Source organism: Emys orbicularis, chromosome 2, assembly GCF_028017835.1.
Source record: "Emys orbicularis isolate rEmyOrb1 chromosome 2, rEmyOrb1.hap1, whole genome shotgun sequence".
Taxonomy (NCBI): Eukaryota; Metazoa; Chordata; order Testudines; family Emydidae; genus Emys; species Emys orbicularis.
In genome coordinates this window covers 157,631,582-157,650,644 of record NC_088684.1, presented here as the reverse complement: position 1 = coordinate 157,650,644, position 19,063 = coordinate 157,631,582, and positions in this window count along the sequence as shown.

Below are 19,063 nucleotides of genomic sequence, written 5' to 3'. Positions count from 1 at the left end.
GATCTCTATGGAGAACTCATAGGACATCCCAGTGCACATAAACTGTTCTGCAGGCCCCCGCTGCCTAACGGGGGAGAAATGTATACGGGAAATGAGAAGCAGATAGCAACTCTACCTCCATTGGTTATTTCACTACCTCTTCTAGCATGATTTTAAAAAAGAGTAAATGAACAGATGTGTCCCTGCAATATCACAGCACATTGCATACTTATCAGAGGTTCCTTTTCCTGCATCAGGTTTGTCCATGCTGGACTGTAGGGACTGGCTTGACTGCTCCAGCGTCAAAAATAGGTCTGGCTTGTTGCACTACTGGATCCCCCATTCGCCTGTTCTCCAGCCTCCTCTTCCTCATCCAATGCCACCTTCTCACTGTTCACTCCAGGGGTCTGTGACTCCAGCTCCTCCAAAGTATCCCGGGGCCCTTGGGGGTAGTGGTGGATCTCCACCGAAGATGGCATGCAACTCTGCAGAAGCGGCATGTCTGCAGCTCTGCACCAGAGTGACTGTTAGCCTCTCTGGCCTTCTGGTACGCCTGCTGCAGCTCCTTGCCTTTCACGCAACACTGCTTCAGGTCCCTCTTGTAGCCCTTCTCCCCCATGCCCTGAGTGATCTGCTCATAGATACTGACATTTCTACAGCTGGATCAGAGCTGGGCCTGCACAGCCTCTTCTCCCCACAGACACAGGAGATCCACCACTGCCTGTGTACTCCAGGCAGGAGCACGTTTGCAGCCTGGAACAGGCATGGTCAATGGGGCAGTTGCTAAGTGAGCTCTCCACACTAAGCAAACAGGAAATGGAATTTCAAAAATTCCTGGGGCTTTAAAAGGGGAGGGTCATGTGTACCTGGTTATCTTGCCATCAGACAGTGGAGTTCAAAATGGTAACCAGAGCAGTCACAGTGGGGCATTGTGGAACACTTCCTGTAGGCTATTAAAATCTAAGTAAGTAACACAGTGTCTACACTAACACTGCATCACCCTAACTACATCGACCTAAGCGCTATGCCCCTCGTGGAGGTGGAATTAAGTTAGCATAGCGGGTGAGTTACATTGGCGGAAGTGACATTTGAGTGTAGATGCTTACAGAGTTAAGTCGACATAAGCTGCTTTGCGTTGACCTAACTCTGTAGTGTAGACTAGACCTAAGTCTACAGCCTCCCAGTCCACTAACCCGTGTTGAACTCCCAGTTTTTAGGTCCTTTATTGTATATTGTCATGAATGTATGGAGCGGAGGGCAGAGGGCTATGAGCCCCGCCCCACACACACACACACTTTTAAAAGTGGGAGAGCTATGCCTTCCCACTTTTTACCAGCCATATGGGCAAGGTGGGGAGAAGAATGAGCAGGGGCAGGGTATTGGGGGGAAGAGGTGTCAGGAGAGCGGGGCCTCGGGGAGAAGCGGCAGCACATGGGGGATAGGGCCACAGTTCAGGCCCTGGTGGCCCCCGCCCACACACACTCTTTTAGGAAGCTTCTGCTGCTCCTGGTATGGAGTTTGGAGTGGTGGCAACTCACCAAAAACCTAATACAGGCTATGGATATTTGGTCTAGGTCTTTCATATATTTTTAATACTGAATAGCTTTGAGTATCTTATATGTGTAGTACCCATTTTTTACAGTGTGACTGATAAATTAACCTCTTCCATCAAGAGGTCAAAGAAATGGAGATTTCCTTGTTGATATTTGTTTCTGGATGCATTTGAAAATTGGCTTCCACTTAAATAACTAGTAGAGAAGCATCTGTAATGGGTTCTTTTAAGAGATCTTTATCTTCACTATCAAGTTCTCTGAGTGAAGAGTGGTGAAAACCTGCTGACTAAGAAATCCTCAGGTTACCTGAGAGGACTATCTAATTGCATTGTCTTGTAAAAGACAGCTGTATTAAGCTGACATGATTACTTGCACTGTCAAAATGGATTTAATTTTAGTTCTGGTCTATCATGTAGCTACTATTAGATAGTTTGGATTCCGATCTAGTATGTTCACTCAGATGTTTAAAAACTTGGTATCTCACACAGTATTGCCAACATCAAGGATTCAAACATGAGATTTTAAAAATGAGATTAAATTTTGGGTTCTCTTTTGAATTTTGAGGATATACCTGGTACAAGTTTTAAAGCTGTTCTATGCAATCATGGGGGCTAGTACACCTTTCAGAAACTTAGCTTTTATTTTCATGTAACCCTATGACCCCAAAAACAAGGGTTTTAAAAAACAAAACACAACCAACCACATACAAAACAAACATGAGATGAGAAAATCAAGGGTTGTCTACACTATGTGTAATGCTTCCTTGAGAATCAAAGCGCTGCATGTGTGGGAGATCACAACTCCCTCAACTGTATCCCCTTATTTATCATTGATAACTTTTATTAAAATTACTTGGACAGTATGTTCATTGAACTTAATCCCCCTTCTATAACAAATTAAAGCACACTAGGGTTAAACGCTTGCAAGACTTTGCCTTATTCCCAGGGCCGGCTTTAGGCCGATTCAGCCGATTCGGCTGAATTGGGCCCCGCGCTAGGAGGGCCCCGCGCCGCAGCTCTCCACCCCGCCCTCAGCTCACTTCCCCCTCCTCCCCTCCCCTGAACGCTCCGCCCCCTGCTCCTCCCCGTCCCCTGCTTCCCGCGAATCAGAGGTTCGCAGGAAGTATGAAAAGAAGCAGGGGCGGGCAGGCAGCACCAGGTAAGCTGGGGTAGCGGGGAGCGCGAGAAGGGCTCCGGGGAGGCGCGGCCCAGTCCGGCCCCGGTTCCGGCCGAGCACGCAGGCCCCAGCGGCTCTGGCCCGGCTTGGCTCCAGCCCGGCCCCCGCGGCGTGGCTCGGGTCCGGCCCGGCTCGGGTCCCGCGGTGCGGCTCGGGTCCGGCGCGGCTCCGGCCCGGCCCCCGCGGTGCGGCGCGGCTCCGGCCCGGCCCGGCCCGGCCCCCGCGGCGCGGCTCTGGCCCGGTCCCCGTGGCGCGGCTCCGGGCCGGACCCAAGCCCGGCAACCCCGGCCGGAGCGCGGCTCGATTCCCGGGGGCGGGGCTTGCAGCAAGCCCCGCCCCCAGAAATCGGGCCCCGCTCTTGCTAAAGCCGGCCCTGTTTATTCCTGTGTCAGGTAGATATGCACGGGTATAAAGTCTGAGGGAAAAAACTAAATATGCAATTGGCTGCGTAGGTGAAGAAGTTCTGCAGCTACTGCTCGTCATCCCATACCTGAATAAAGATTTGATCCTACTAATCAGTGCTTGTTTCTCAGGCCCAAAACCAGCACTCCACCGTCTGCAGCTGCTCTGTGAATGCCAACTGTCATAACTATAAAGGGAAGGGTAACAGCTCTCCTGTGTACAGTACTATAAAATCCCTCCTGGCCAGAGACTCCAAAATCCTTTTACCTGTAAAGGGTTAAGAAGCTCAGGTAACCTGGCTGACACCTGACCCAAAGGACCAATAAGGGGACAAGATACTTTCAAATCTTGGGGGGGGGAAGGCTTTTGTTTGTGCTCTTTGTTTTGGGGGTTGTTCGCTCTTGGGACTGAGAGGGACCAGACATCAATCCAGGTTCTCCACATCTTTCTAAACAAGTCTCTCATATTTCAAACTTGTAAGTAAACAGCCAGGCAAGGCGTCTTAGTTTTACTTTGTTTTCTCAACTTGTAAATGTACCTTTTACTAGAGTGTTTATCTCTGTTTGCTGTACTTTGAACCTGAGGCTAGAGGGGGGTCCTCTGAGCTCTTTAAGTTTGATTACCCTGTAAAGTTATTTTCCATCCTGATTTTACAGAGATGATTTTTACCTTTTTCTTTAATTAAAAGCCTTCTTTTTAAGAACCTGATTGATTTTTCCTTGTTTTTAGATCCAAGGGGGTTGGATCTGTATTCACCAGGGAATTGGTGAATGGTCTCTCAAGGCTACCCAGGGAAGGGAATTAGCTTTGGGATGGTGGCAGCGGACCAGATCTAAGCTGGTAGTTAAGCTCAGAAGTTTTCATGCAGGCCCCCACATTTGTACCCTAAAGTTCAAAGTGGGGAAGCAGCCTTGACACCAACACTAGCCTTGAATTGTTCCTTTCTATGTCTCACAGCAAGCTGGCCTCCAAGGAATCGTCATGTTCCCCGTGGTTCCTCTGGTGGCTCTGCAAATACTGCTGGATCAGGTGCATTGTGCTCGCAACGCTCATGGCAATAATGCAGAGCTCTGCAGGATCCATTCTTCCCACAGAGATAGCGGACATGCGGGGCTTTTGAGGAGAGGCACAAAACATTATGGGATCCAGGTAAAATTATCGGATGGAGAAAACTGCATTATGGGTCGTTGAAACCATATTCCCACTCAACCTTGTGCGACTCATTTGCCCCCCATGAGGCATTGCAAACCTTTCCCAAAACTCCCTGCACTAGATGGTGGCGAGTAGCACAGATGAGGTGGTTACCCGCAGTGCACTGCTCTCTGCATCAATGCAAGCGCTGCTGGTGAGGACGTGCACCGCCGACACAAGGAGCATAGTGTGGACATGCAAAATTGATTTAATTACTGTGGTGGCTGTACATTGACGTAACTTAGGTCAACTTAATTTTGTAGTTTAGACTTGCCCTTAGGTTCTAATCCTAGCTCTGCCATTGACTCGCTGCGTAAGTTTGGACAGCTCCCTTCACCTCTAAGTGTTCCTCTTTCTCCCACGTCTGACGGAGTGGGCATTCACCCACGAAAGCTTATGCTCCAATACATCTGTTAGTCTTAAAGGTGCCACAGGACTCTCTGTTCCTCTTTCTCCCCTTTGTCTAAGTGTAAGCTCTGTGGAACTGCAACTGTCGTACTATGCATTTGTATAGGGCCTAGCACATGGAAGCTCTGGGGCTAGTCAGTGCTACTGTAAAATCATACCTTCAGGCTTTGAGAAGTGCCACTCATACTATTAGGTTTCAGAGTAGCAGCGTGTTAGTATTAGTTATTTTATAAATAAATCAGTCATGAAAATCTAAACATTCATTTGTAATACTTTTATGCTTAAAACATTAATATATTAATGCATCAATCTTGGTTACCATTTAAATCTCTGGGAATTGCTATTCCTAGCATGAGATCAAGCTCCAGCCCAAAATTTGTGCAATAGAAAATTAAGGGTTTTTTTCTTGCTCATTTAGAATATTTCCCCAAGAGAAAATAGTGGCTAGTATTGCTAAGCCTTGCACTTGGAAGATTTTGAGTTATATAAGGAGTCTGAACACACAAATGTTGCTGACAAAGAACAGATGTAAAAGGAGAAAATGAAGGTCAGAAATTAAAAGTGCAAGGGCTAGTGCAAGCCAGTAGCAAACTGGGTAGGTCAGGGTCCAAAGAGGAGACTGCCCTGAGGCAAGGATAGAAGCACCAGAGACACTTCTACCCCCAAATGAAACCATATGTGGTTTTACAACAGCTGTGTTTCCCACTGAGCCCACCTAAAGAACTAGAAAAATTAAAGTGACTTAGTTTGGTACGACACATCCTCTGTGTGATTGTTATCTAATTCTTAGCCCAAGGGAGAGAGCGATCATGTCTCTGAGCAGGTCTTATGATATGACAGTTCAGGCCCCAAGATCCTGTAAGATTGGCTGTTACCAGGCTTAGAAGTCATTTACCACCTGCACATAATGCCAGGTGCCAAGGCCTTTTCCATTAAGTATTTTATGCTTACGTGAGGTAGTCTTCTAAAGCAAGATGTTTCCTCAAAAAGGATAAAATGTGTGCTCTCCTCTATTTATTTTTGTCATCCTCAGCCTGTCAGCTACGTTGAACCCCTTGATTTTTCTCCCAGCAGTGGTCCCCATGCTGGACAATAGCAGATTCAGCAAGACAGCTTGAAATACTATTGTAAATGCTCTGATTTCTGTTGCAGGAGCACAAAGCCTGCACTACTAATAGTTTGCCCAGAAAGTCTTTTTTTTTAGTGCACAGTACACTGTGGGATAGCCTATGAAGAATTAAGCATTGTACAGCTGGCTCCTATATTATAACACAACATTCAGCAGTTTATACAGGTTGTAACAACTGAACTAATAATTCAGTCTCAGTCATTCTCTTAAGAACCCTACAGTAAATAGCTCACCTTATAACATGAGCTAAACTTTACTAAGGAAGAAATGTTTTGACAGCTATCCATTTGCTTTACTTTAAGTAGGTAGCTCCGCTGATTTCTACGGAACTACTCACATGCAAAATTAAGTACTTGCATAACTGTTTGCACGACTGGGACATTGTTTGGAATAACTGTTGTTGTTGATGTTGTTGTTGTTTTGTTTTGTTTTGTTTTTTAAAAAAAGCTAAAATTGTAAAACTTTCCCCCTAAAATACAGACTAGTCAGAAGCTAGTAACAGTGCCTCCATATATATATTCAAGGTGGGTGAGGTAATATCTTTTATTGGACCAAATTCTGTTGGTGAGATATAAGCTTTCAAGCTTATACAGAGTTATTCTTCAGGTCTGGGATATGTACTCAGACTAACATGGCTACAACAGCACTGCATACCTCCTTATAGATGACATTTATCATTATACTTGCCCAAATATTTATCTGAACAAATATTCATCTGAACAAAACCCCCAGTTTCAGTGGTTCTGTTGAATTTGTATTTCTATACCATTTCAAGAATAAACAAGAAAGAAGATTGTTCTTTAAGTTTATTTATAAAGCTGTGGATTCTATGATTATCCATAGTTGTACAGCTAGAGTTTGGAACGGAGTTAAAATGAAGTGCGTTTTTGATCTTAGTCCACGTGTGGAATTTTTTGGAGAGTTTATTATTAGGAGGGTGTGAGTGCTAGTTTTAATTAATATTTGTACTTTTGCCAAGACCATGTGATTGATGGCAGTTTAAAATTCTAAATTAATAGGCAGGACTCCAGACATAGCACTAAAATTATTATTCATAGCACTTGAATTATGATACCATCCTCTATTCCTGAGGCCAAACTGTTCCTTTTGAAGGTGTATTTTGGTACATGTGTGAACACATTTCTCTCTCCATTTGGTGATCTGCTTCCATAATGTTACTTTTATCATATTGTCAAAGAACAGTTACTAGAGCTCCACCATGCATGTTCATTCAATGTTCGATTACAGTAGCCTTAAGAAACTGAAGAGGGTGGTAGAAATATATCAAAGATCTCATTCCCACTCAGAAAGAGCAAACACAGATGTAAATTTGGGCTTTAATTTGCAGTATCACTGACAACATTAGTAAAAACAGGAATTCATTAAGCAAATGGGTGGGGGGGAGGTGGAATTCCTGCTTTTGTCTTACTAGACATCAGTATCAGTACATCATAATGCTTCCTCAAACAGGATCGCCTCTAAAAATGTTACTAAGGCAAAGGAAACTGCTCTTCACAACAGGGTTCAGAGTTTGTACACAGGAGCTGTACAAGATCCCATCTATACCTTTTTACTATATACTGAAGGTATCAGATATGTGTAAAATCAATGCTTTGTGATGCACATTTTTGACAAGCTATACAAAAAAGGTGGTTCTCAAAATTTAAGAGGTCTGCAACCATACACTGCAGGTTTCATAAAACCCTTATAAAAAAGGGAAAGATGGGAGTGAAGCAGAGAAAGTGATGGTTGCATAGTCACTGTGAATATTGTGTCTCCATGACGAGTAATATTCTTTGGGCTCCCTTGAGCCCAAAGACTGCTCTTAGTTAGTGGTGCTAGCAATCAGAAAAGGGAAAGGAGGAGATAGGGTGGGCCATGTCCCCTACCCTTTTACACAGCCAGCAGAACTGAAGAATAATGAAGTCCAATATTGTCTTAACTGAACTCTATTTGACAGCTGTATACCCCCCTTGCATGTGGAAATAAACGAGTTCCAAGCTGTTGCTAATCTTGTAAGCAGTTGCTTCTCACACTTAGCAAGGAGTATGATCCAACCAATGAGAACTAGCAACTTCTCAGTAGTTTCACAGAACTTAAGTTTTACAGGCTTTAAATAAGAGATTCAACCCCTAAACATATTTTTAATTGCATTAATTAGGTCGATATCATCTCTTTAAAATAAGTGCTTTTAGGACAAATCCATTAAGAACTTGTCCTGGTCTACTGATGAGAGAACATATTTTTGATTGGTGAGCTCAAATCTCAGCATCACAGTCCACTTGCATTCCCTCAGGAACATCACTCCTAGCAATACTGCTTGCCTGAACACTGCTGTCAACACCCGGCATCATCATCCCTACCAAGACCAGGACCAGCACTTAGGGTAAATTTCTGCCTGTTTTGGGGGGGTATGTGATGGAAGAAGATGGTTCACTACCTTCTGCACTAAGGAAGAGGTGTGTCTGCTATGGCCAATGCTTGCAGTACAGCATTGTGGCCTCTGACCCTCCAGCCTGGGTCTTTAAGATATCCAAGAAGTATGATACTTGTAGTTTTCACTAATGCTCCTTTACACCACAGTGGCACTGTAAAGGGGCCCTAGTGTAAATGAGAATAAGGCCCATAAGCTTCTACTGCTGCAGCGAAAGGAACATTTTTAGTAGCTGTGTGTAGTCTTAGGGTTTATAGCCTCTTCATGAACCAACCACTAGAGGGCAAAATAATACCAAACACTTGAGCTGGTCTGATTCTATAGTACCTAAGTATGTACATACTTACACAGTTATCCTTTAACATGACCCAGTGTGCACATGCAAAGAATCCTATTCTTGAACCTCTAACCATGAACCAAAGCCAGTCCAACACACTGGGCTTATTGTTAGCAGTTAAACAGATTATTTCCCCCCAAATATAAGCCCTTCTTTAGAAAGGCTTAGATTTTCATTAACAATTTTAAATTAAAAGTTGATTATATTTTGGTTATTATTAATTGTTGATTATTGTGTTTGTAAATTTTGTGTCCCTTTAAGATGAACTCAGTAAATCAAATTGACTAAATGTCAAGCCTTTATTCAGCACACCTCTAAGCATTTCACAAACATGAGGGGCTAGATAGTGACTTGGAGTACAACATGGCAACTAGGCAAGTGACAATACATTGACCAACAAACAGTTGAGCTGTGCTGCATGTACGTATGCATAGGGCCATCTAACAAGTCCCAATGATCTCCCAATGATAGCCTGATTCTGCCACCCTTGCATAGTGTATACCTCATTTCATGGGTAGCCTTAATGAAATCACTGGGAACATTTGCACAACTGGTACTACTCGATGTAAGTAAGGGTGGCAAAGCAACTATTGTACTGTTACACAAAGCAAACCAGGATAATATAGCCTTTAAAAAAAAAACATTAGCCACCCACATCACCAATGCAGAAATACAATCCAGCCATGAAAACAATCTGCTAATCACATGGTGCCATGATCACTGAGTTGGGATGGCACCATGATTACTGGAATTATTATTATTTTTATTAGGTTAAGTTGCAATTCACTTACAAGCACCAAGTAGAAGACCATACATAGTTGTGCTGCCCAAACACCAATCCAGAAAACAGAATGTGACTGCTTCAGGGGAGATGTACATCGCAACAGTGCTGTGCTGCAGCATGTCCATCAGCACAACTATTAGTCTCAGTGCCCCACTCCTTCACCTGCCTGGGAGAGAGTGGTAGCTTTACAAAGGTCGCTTCCCTCCCTCCCCTTCTTCTCCTTCCCTCCCCTCCCCCCCGTTGTTCATAAACAGTGTAAGGAAGTAAGGGGATGCAAAACTGGCAAACCAAATGCCAGCTCTGGCCAAGGCTGTAGGCATTAGCTAAGAATGACAAACTCATAGTTGGAAACCAAACCAGCTTACCTGCATGTTAGTTTTGTTCAAAACAGGTATTAGTCTTAAGAATGTTGTTAGTGTTTAGACTCTATGAAATGTTTGTAAGTTGCTACATGCATTGATCTCACTTGTAAGGTCTGTATTCCATGCTACAAGGTAAAATAAAAGATTGTTTTAAAATTGTAAAATACCTGCTCTGAATTTGTGAACTCAGAAAAGAAGACTATCCAAAATTAAGTAGGCTATTGTATAACAAAAGCTTTATTAATTGCCCCATCCACCCATGGAGAAGTACATGCAGAAGGCCCCATCCCATTTGTTTGAATCCTGGAAGAGGGAAATAATAGCTAAGACAAAGATTTTTCATTTCTTTGCTGTTTTGACTCTCACACGGGCTGGAGCTAAGAAACAAAAAAGCAGAGATCCCAAGGGTGGACCTGGGTTAAGCCCTAAAAAGACGTGCAATGCTGGCACATTATTACATCTGTCACCTTTTGAATCAGACTGACCTCTTATGTATATATATTTGCTTGCTTTAATCTAACAACATTTCATTTTCATAGTTAATAAACCTTTAGTTTTTATTACAGGATTGGCTACAGTCATCTTTGGTGTAAGATCTAAGGCTATTGGCTACACTACAGTTTAAGTCTCCTGTTGGCTTAGAGCAGCTACAGGTCACTGTAAGCTGTAGTGTAGCCATAGCCTAAGGTACAAACTGATCTGGGGTAAGTGATTGGTCTCTCGGGGCCAGGAGCAACCTGAATATTTTGTAATTTTTTATGGTGTCAGTGACCATTTATCATAGGCCCCGACTTCCCCTCTTTCCCGTGGGTGCTCAACCCCCCTCTGCCCCCGCCACCACTCCACCCCTTCCATGAGGCCCCAACCCTGCCCCAGCCCCATTCCAACCCCTTCCCCAAAGTTCCTTCCCCAACTCTGCCCCCCTCCCTGCCCCTATTCCAACTCCTTCCTCAAATCCCCGCCCCTCCCTGGTATTTATCCCTCTGATATATTTATAGAGAGCAATCATATCTCTCCTCAGCCTTCTTTTGGTTAGGCTAAACAAGCCGAGCTCTTTGAGTCTCCTTTCATAAGACAGGTTTTCCGTTCCTCAGATCATCCTAGTAGCCCTTCTCTGTATCTGTTCTAGTTTGAATTCATCCTTCTTAAACATGGGAGACCAGAACTGCACACAGTATTCCAGATGAGGTCTCACCAGTGCCTTGTATAACAGTACTAACACCTCCTTATCTCTACTAGAAATACCTCATCTAATGCATCCCAAAACCGCATTAGCTTTTTTCATGGCCATATCACATTGGCGGCTCATAGGGGTGAGGGGAGCTTGGCTGCCAGTCGGTGCAGAGCACCCACTAATTTTTCCTTGTGGAAGCACCCACGGCGTCGGCCCCTATGCCATTCATCACTAAGTCCAGTTTGTATTGGTGGCAAGATAGACTGGAGAGCCCAAGCAGACTTTCTGTGACTCCATGGTAAGACTGTTACAGTGATCTAGGAGTTCACATTTATTACTGGGTTGGTGAAATCTAATTATAGAACATGCCACCAGTTTGGGGGGTCTGCCCTGTTTTTGATAGTCTGCCCTGAGGTAGGCATTCTCGATCATGAGACAATCCAGACAGCATGATGGGGGCCACTATATGTCCCCTTAGCCTCCTACATGGCTGCTTTGGACCAGCCATGGTTGAGTTGTTGTTAACTGCATAGTTTTAACTGGATGATGCAAGCAACTGGAATTCTTCTTTACTGTAGGCTGTCAACAGATAAAGCAATAATTTATTGCAGGGAGGGTCACTGTGTCCCTCACTTCGGGCACACCCTAGGGGCAAAGACAGGACCTCTTCACACACCTGGCCTCTGGTCTGTGACATCCAGGCATTCCTACACACTGGTCCAGTCTTAGGAGATTCAACCATCCAGTTGAGTCCCAGATATTTCAACATTCCAGGGTTGTCAACACACACACACACACACACACACACACACACACCAATAAACTCAAACGAACAGTCCCACTGGCAAGATAAGGCTCTTTCCTCAGAGAGCCCCTGGTGATCAGTGGTCCCAGTCAGGTTCACAGCCCAGTCTACAGTAATGGCCCCCAACTGCCATTCAGCATTAGGCCCACCCACTCTCCCGCCTTCCAGAAAGGGAACCATAAGATAAAAGTAATTTCAGAACCTCCTCCCTTCCTCCCTTCAGCCAAGAGCTGGAGATCTGGGATATGTCTATTCAGCCCCCCCAAACAAAACACCCCAAAACCATGGCAGAGAGTCTCAGACCCCTGGTCAACTGACTCAGGCCTGTCCTGTGGGGCTAAAAATAGCAATATAGACTTTTAGGTTTGCCTGGGCTCTGGGGCCCTTCCCCTTCCTGGGTCTCAAAACCTGGGCTCCTGCCTAAGCCCAAATGTCCACATTGCAGTTTAATAGCCCCACAGTACAAGCCTGAGTCAGTTGACCTGGGCTCGGATGGTATGTCTACGCTATGTTAACAGACCTGCGGCACAGCCTCAGCTTGCCTGGATCAGCTGACTCAGGCTCATGAGGCTTGGGCTGTGGGGCTATGAAATTACAGTGTAGACGTTCGGGCTGGAATCTGGACTCTGGGACCCTCCCATTTTGTGGGGGTCTCAGCCTGGGCTCCAGCCCAAATATCTACATTGCAATTTCATAGCCTCAACAAGCCCAAGTCAGCTGACCCACGCCAACCATGGGTTTTTTTACTGCAGTGTAAACACCTTTGCTCTCAGTCTCTGATCTCACTCCAACTGTTCTGTGCTCTCCCTTTATGAGCTCCTCTCCTTCCTCAAAGTCTGACATCTCTCATGGGTGTGATGGGGCAGGATTGGTAGAATCCACAAAATCTCATCAACCTGATGTTGCCCAGTGTGGGGTTTGTATACCCCATTCCAAAGACGTAGATATTGCTAAACAATATTTGCTTGAATGTTTTTCGGAGGACATGACGATCAGGTGGTGAACACTAGCATACACTCTCAGGTGAGGAAAAACAAATACTGACAGAAATCACAATTACATCAGGACAGATGATCAAGACATTAGACCGTAAGAAGAAAAAGGGAACCTATAATTACAATGTAGATAAAAGACCAAGTGATGGATAAAGAAAATGGAAGGTTTAGTGGTCAGAAACATATAGGAATTTTAAAATAGAAGCTAGAGTGGGCTTCCTTAGATGTTTTTCAGTTTAAGCTGATTTTTACTGAAAAAATCCCAGGTTTTACAAAAAGTAGTATTAGTTTTTTTCTGATTTTCACCCTACTTTTGTATCATTCAAATATATATATATAAAAAAACTTGTTTTATTAGGAAAATACAATACATTGCATGAGATATATGTATTACTATAATACATTGGTCTGTGTGTATATGCAAAGCTCGCTGTTGAAGTAAGGCTATGTATTAGTCTAGAACAGTGTTTCCCAAACTTGGAAGTGGCAGCCAGTATGTCCCTCGGCCCGCGCCGCTTCCAGCAGCTCCCATTTGCCTGGAGCAGCGAACTGCGGCCAGTGGGAGCCGCGATCGGCCAGACCTGCAGACGTGGCAGGTAAACAAACCAGTCCGGCCTGCCAGGGGCTTTCCCTAAACAAGCAGAGTCCCAAGTTTGGGAAACACTGGTTTAGAAGTTACACACAATAAACAAACAAGCTCTGACGTGCATGCTAATTGAACGTACTGATGAATCTCATGCCCACATGTACATTTCAAACTGTTAGCAGATAATGGTTTAAAGATCTGACACTAACATGGGAAGAAAATGAAAATCTGTATCAGAATACGTTTCAGAACCCAAGGAAGTATTCAAAAGTTTAAATAAAACAAAAACAGGAGAAAAGGTATGTGCTGCAAATGGTGTGGCCCCCATTATTAACTGTAAATATTTATCAGCTAATAGTTCTAAGTCTACAACAGTAAACTGTTTATTCAAATTAAAAGGTCTATTTGGGGATTAGAGATATATTGTTTTCTTAAACTCAGAGGTGGCATTGTGTTTTGAGTTCTCTCTTAGTTCTGCAGCAAACTACATTAAATTCCATTCATCAAAGCATTAATCTACTAAATACTTTTTCCCTGTCCTTCCAACCACCAAAATAAACCTCGATATTTACCCAGAAAAATTAATTTTTTCCACCAATTTTCACCTGTTTTTGTTGTTGTCGTAATAAACACCGATAAAGTTCTGAGAAAAATTAAATAAAGTAAAAACTGAAAATGAAGGGTCCTACGCATGAGACATGACTCCGGGACAGAAAGGAAAATCATCTCTTAGCATGAAGCTTCACTCTTAATATTATGATCCCCTTCTTAAAACCCAACAAATACAAACTGTATTCCAGCCACACAGTTGCCAAATTTTGTGTGGCTCCCAACATGGAGCTTCATAAGCATGACAGCAAGGCACTAATTCTCACACACACCCCTTTAAGTGGAAGCAGGTATGGGCAGGATTGGGTGGCACAAGACAATTCTACTCCCTCCATCCACAGAACAGCAGGAGCCAGTGCAGATGGGAGGGCAGGTGGGATTGTATTCCTCTCCGTCTCTCACACCGGTCAAAAGGAGGACCCTGCTGGACCATGGCTGGGTTGAGAAGTTGGTTATGGGAGCAGTGGGGAAGTGCTTGGGCAGCTGGTAAGCTGAAAGTGCTTTTCATGTTCAAGAAAGAAAAGGGATGCTTTGGCAGCTGCAGGTGCTGATGCTGAGGGGAGGAGTTCCTGTGTAGCTAGAGAAGTGGGCATTGTTTGTGGGTGGTGATGGATGAGGGTGCCTGGGCAGCTGCAGTGGCTGGGAATGGGAGGGCAGGCATGATGGAATGGGAGGGGAGGGAGGCTACACCAGTTTGTTGAAACAAGCCTTTAAAAGACTATTCATTTGAAAATCTGTGAAGAAAGTTAGTACATTTTTCAAGGAATGGTTTAGATGTTTAAGCAAGCAGGTTTTAAATAGCTAGACTTGTTATGGACAAGTCAATCCCTCTTTCTTCTGCAACTTCTTCATTCTTATTCTTAAGAAAGGACATTAGGGAAGGTTTCAGAAGAGATCACTGACTTCAGCAGTGGAGAAGATAGTGGAATTAGTAAACCAAGAGATTAGAAGAATACCCAGAAAGTTAGGTTTTAATTAGTAGTAATTAGCATCAAGCCACAGAAAGGAGTTCATGCCTGACAAATCAGACAATCTCTTTTTAAGTAAAATACAATTGATGGGAGAGCAGCTGTGGATATAATTTACCTGCTCTCCAGGACAGCTTTGATACAGAACCACACAAAAGACTAATTTACAAAGTCAGTAATTACACTGTGGGGGTGAGCTAATTATGTGGATAAAGAACTGGCTTGGCTAGTAAAGACAAAGGGTAATTGTGAATGATAACAGTTTGGGCTAGAGCAATGTGATTAGTGGAGTGCCATAGAGATCAGAAAGTACTGGGAGTGACTTTGTTCACTGTACATGTATCAGTGGTGGTAAGGAAATGGAATCTGCTTAACTGGGCAGAAACTCAACACAAAGGAAGAGAGCAATAAATATCAAAATATCTTGGACAGACTAGGAGCAACAGGATGAGTTGCTTATGCAATTCCATTAGGAGAAATGGTGGCATGAAGCACTGGGACAAAAAAAAAATTATTTTGGTTCATTGTGGTGGAGCGGCTGCCCCACACAAGTAGATGGAGGGTTAAAGCAGCCCTCAGGGAGGCTGTGCAAAACCCAACCAATGGGAGGAGGGCTTCTAAAGAGCCAATCAGGAAAAGGTTTGTTGGAACAGCCAATCAAGGCCTGGGTGGGCCATATAAGAAGGGCTGCTCAACAGACCAAGGGCAGTCTCTCCCTAGAGTACAAGGGAGAAGGATTGGCTGCCTTAAAGGAGTAACTTAGAGCAGTGCTGGTCAGGGGAGCAATAGGGAGCTCCAGCCTGAGGACTGCCAGACTGAGGCCCCTTATACAAAGAGCTGGGAAGGGACTAGGGCTATGGGGAAGTGGCCCAGGGAAATAGGCAGTGGGAGTTGGAGGAGCGGCAGCATGTGGCCACTGGCTCTGGGGTCCCTGGGTTGGGGCCGGGAGTAACAAGTGGGCATGCCTTCCTGCCACTTGCCACAGAGGGGGTGGCCAGTATTTGGACGGCAGTTTACCCCTTGAGTTGAGGGGCTAGACCAGGGGTAGGCAACCTATGGCACGCGTGCCGAAGGCGGCACGTGAGCTGATTTTCAGTGGCACTCACACTGCCCAGGTCCTGGCCACCAGTCCGGGGGGCTCTGCATTTTAATTTAATTTTAAATGAAGCTTCTTAAACATTTTTAAAACCTTGTTTACTTTACATACAACAATAGTTTCGTTATATATTATAGACTTATAGAAAGAGACCTTCTAAAAACGTTAAAATGTATTACTGGCACGTGAAACCTTAAATTAGAGTGAATAAATGAAGACTCGGCACACCACTTCTGAAAGGTTGCCGACCCCTGGGCTAGACCGAAGGCTTCAGTAGGCCACAGTGGCAACTGGATGGACTAGAGACAGCCGGTTCCCCCGGAAGGGGGGAGAAAGCAGAGTGGGGGCACAGCTGGAGGGCTGTGCCCAGAAGAGGATGCTGTGGTCTGGGGAGTGACGCAGGTCTTAGAGGGGGAGCAGAAGTGACGGCAGTGAGACATCACTAGAGGAAGGCGCACTGGCAACCAAGAGCTAATTCCTAGCACGGCCAGCAGGAGGTGCCGAGGTGGTGAGTCCCGCCCCATCTCATTCACTTACTACACCCATGACTCTGGCATCCGAACACCTTAGCCACACTATAATGAAATGCTGAGCAGGGCAAGGATGAGCAGTTATAGACTATAAAAGTCTAAAACATTTATCACCATTATGAGTTGAATGACAGTTCAGAATGGAGCAATGTAATCCCCTCTATCACAGGGCTCACTCCACTCACCACTGGGGTGCCCATCTGGGATTAACTCACCACTAGTTTAATGCCTCGCCTTGACGTTTCTCACCCCCTTGTCCCAATCTCTCAATTTCTGGTCTCTCTCATTCTCCACAAGCTGTAGCATTTCCTCTTCGCGACTTGGCCCTCCAGCCAGCTCACTATGTGGTTTCTCTTTTCAGGGTATAGCGTCTCATTGGACCTGCTATCCAGGCAATACTGCTCTGTTAGGAGCTGGTAGGGGACCCTGGGCCCATTCCTATTCTGGCTTCCAGTCTAGAGACCCTACAACACCCAGCTAAGGTCTGCTCAGTTCCCAACCTTGCTGCTCCTTTCCTCAGCTACTTCCCCTCCCCAAGGCTTTCTTCTTCATCCTTCTCTCTTCCGGGAACACCCTTCCCTCAAGGCCAGGCTCCCAAGGTCCTGCTCTTTCCCTGGATTTTCTTCTTCCTAATGCACAGAGGATGCCCACAAACTTCCTCACTGCAGCCATTTCTATTGCCAGTTTCTTGGCTCTATACTAGTTCAGCCCACAACTACTCAGCTGAGCTCCATCTTCCAATCAGGAGTTGCTTCTCTAGCTTAAACTCCTCAGGTGTGGACTGGCCCTTTTTTCCTTAACCCTTTCAGGGCTGGTGTGGGGTGAGCACCTCATCACAACCTCTTTCCTCACTTTCATAACTTTTCCAAAATTGACTTTTGTGATGGCAGTTTTCCACCCCAGGTGTCAGTCAATATAAGAACCTTTTTTAAAAAAATGTGGCTGAGCAAAGTCTCTTCAACCACTCGTGAGTAAAATATGTTTTAAAAAACATCTAACCCCACTTTTGTATAAACTGAGCTACAGGGAAATTCAGTGAGTGTTAAAACTTGAAACTTGGTATAGATATTGCCCTTGTTGAAGGGCTCTATACCTTTGCTTGTTTTAAAAAAAATTGTTTTAACTTAGCAAAGTTGTGACCATTTAACAACTGTGTACTGAGCACATGTTGTAGATATTTTTAAGATCTATGGTTGTGCATTTAGTTATTAACATTGCATCTTTGCTCAAATGTTTAGGTCTTCTAACCATTTATTTACACATTTTTTGAGGAGAGCAAGCCTTCTGTAGCATTGCTTGTGCATCGACTCATTCCCAATTTATTTTAGGGTTTGTAATGCTGGAGTCCATCCTGCAGCTGATACTAAACAGATGGGTATTGAGCAATGGAATGTTGCCCTGCCTCTGATAGCAGCTAGAGATATGCAGTTTGCCTCCCCCAGACAGCTCCACCAACATCCATTAGGAATTGGGCCAATGCAGGGTGCTGGTGATCAAGGATGCTTGAGCGATGCAAAAACAATCTAGTGAACCACTGCAAAGCAACTGGATAGACTGAACCTACCCAGACTGTTCTGGACTGCTTTGACATTGACTATTAGAGCAAAGGATGAGCCAACGGGAACTTTCTCCCTCAAGATTTCTGTCTCAGAAATGGTATTTGTAACAGAAGGATCAGATGCATTGCAGTTACATGTATTTGACATAAAGACCTAGCTTCAATATTAGGGCATAATATGTTTTCTATATAGACATCTCTACTACTCCCATTACCATACTCTGTGAGCACTGAAAAGAACTTAAACTCAGCATCTGTTTTGGATGAGTTAAATATAACTTTCAGGCTAATGTGGTGTGATAAAATCAGACCTGATAGCTATAGAAGAGTGATGGAAGGCAGGTATATCACCCCTAGAATGATAAAAGTCTTTTTCCCTATGAGATGAAAAGAGGGTACCTCAGGTTAACTAGAGACACCTGAGACCAAGTAAAGGCTGCCTGAAACCTTAAACCCCTCTTCTGGTGAGAGAAGGGGAAAAAGAAATGAGAGACAAGGTGCAACAGGGTTAGAGGCAGCAGGGAGAAAAGGCTTCCCCTGGGTGGAAAGCTGCTCTTCACCCTATAGGGAAAGCAACCCAGCTAACTGTTGTTTGGGGAAGGACTGGCATCCAGAGGCCAGCATCCTAAGGCAACACCCGAGATGGGGCAGAGAAAGGTACTCATATCAATGAGTTTGTTGCTCTGGTTCGGCTGAAGAGTATTGCTGGGGCCCCTACCCCGAGGCTCACTTTGTAAATACTGAAAAAATAAACCAGAGTGTGAGGCACAAAGAAACTTCTCTGGAGTCAGACTGATTTACTCCTGGCCCCGTCCACCAGAAGGAGAAATGCTGAGACTGACAAAGTAAAGGAGATGCCTTGCCAAACATGGTGTCAGGGTGGGATTTCATGCAGCATACTATTCCAGTGGCAAGGTTGATCATTGCTGAGACTGGATGATATGGCCATGGCAGCACAACAAGAGGCAACCAGAGTCCAGATGGATG